This window comes from Etheostoma spectabile, chromosome 8, assembly GCF_008692095.1.
Source record: "Etheostoma spectabile isolate EspeVRDwgs_2016 chromosome 8, UIUC_Espe_1.0, whole genome shotgun sequence".
NCBI classification, from domain to species: Eukaryota; Metazoa; Chordata; class Actinopteri; order Perciformes; family Percidae; genus Etheostoma; species Etheostoma spectabile.
The window spans coordinates 19,330,391-19,331,583 of NC_045740.1; the positions used below are offsets into that span (position 1 = coordinate 19,330,391).

At 42.1% G+C, this 1,193-nt stretch overlaps 1 protein-coding gene across 1 annotated transcript in view; it reads left to right on the forward strand.

The window, feature by feature from the left end:
* LOC116693342 (gastrula zinc finger protein XlCGF8.2DB) overlaps positions 1-1,193 on the forward strand; it is a gene marked incomplete at its 5' end in the record, with an annotated part of 5,263 nt that overhangs the window by 571 nt on the left and 3,499 nt on the right. The window lies entirely within an intron of this gene.

The window sequence follows — 1,193 nt, forward strand, 5'->3', positions numbered from 1 at the left end:
GAAAGTTGTGCTAATTCAGCTGTGTGTAGTTCCTGTGTTGATACTGCAAGGAGTGCTTAGGGACCGTCTACAAACTACAACACAGAAAAGAAATGAAACCTATTTTCAAAAATACGCATATGCTTATTTTTTTAAAGTAAGTGCTGTACTACAACTAGCAGGAGACAAGTCATAATTGAGCAAAGTATGGAGACACTACCTTATTTAATCATTATATTGATATCTTATGTATTTTTGTTGTATCTCTTTTTTGTGTTGTAGTTTGTAGACAGACCCTAAGCTCTGTAACTGCCTCTCAACACAGGAATTGTGCTGAATTAGCACAACTTTAATGCATTTCTGTCACATCTCCAGCAGTCAGATTCACTGTGTTCACTCAGAAGGAATCACTGCACATGGGGGGGGGCACTTTTAAAGATTATTTTTTGGGCATTTTTTAGGCCTTTAATGGACAGGACAGATGAAGTTATGAAAGGGGAGAGAGAGGGGGAGTGACATGCAGCAAAGGGCCGCAGGCCGGATTCGAACCCTGGCCGGCTGCGTCGAGGAGTAAACCTCTATATATGGGCACCCGCTCTACCAACTGAGCTATCTGGGTGCCCAGCGGGGGGGGGGGCACTTTTAATGACATTTCAAACATGTTAAGAGGCTAAAAGCACGTTTAAAACTTGCCCTGTTGAAGCCTGTCGGGTGCTAACTCTAGCAGGAGGACAACTCAGTGTAGGTTTCGTTTTTCTTGCTACTGACAGCACTACACATTTACAAACAACAGAACTACGTTTTGAAATCGACCAAATAGCAAAAAACATACTTGCTATGTAAAGATGCATTGGAGTAATGGCTTCCTGACTCCTGTGCAGAGAATTAGGAATTAATTTACACTCCCATCTCTGTGTGTGTTGTAATTCGAGTGTCTCTGTCTTTGTTTTGATAGCTGGTCCGGCTGTGTATGTGACTGTGTGGTCAGTGAAGGATGTACAAAACTGTAGACGAATGTGTTCAAAAAGGATGTAGGATTAAAGTTATATGCCATTGGGGGTCCGGGGCCCCCAATGGCATAACATCACCTGTGTATATTTCAGAGCACAGCACTGCAGTTCTACTCATGAATCCATACAGAGAGTAGAGCTGCAGGAGGAGGTCTTACTCTACTTCAAATTCTGGTTTCTTTTTTTTTTTTTTTATTTCTCCAC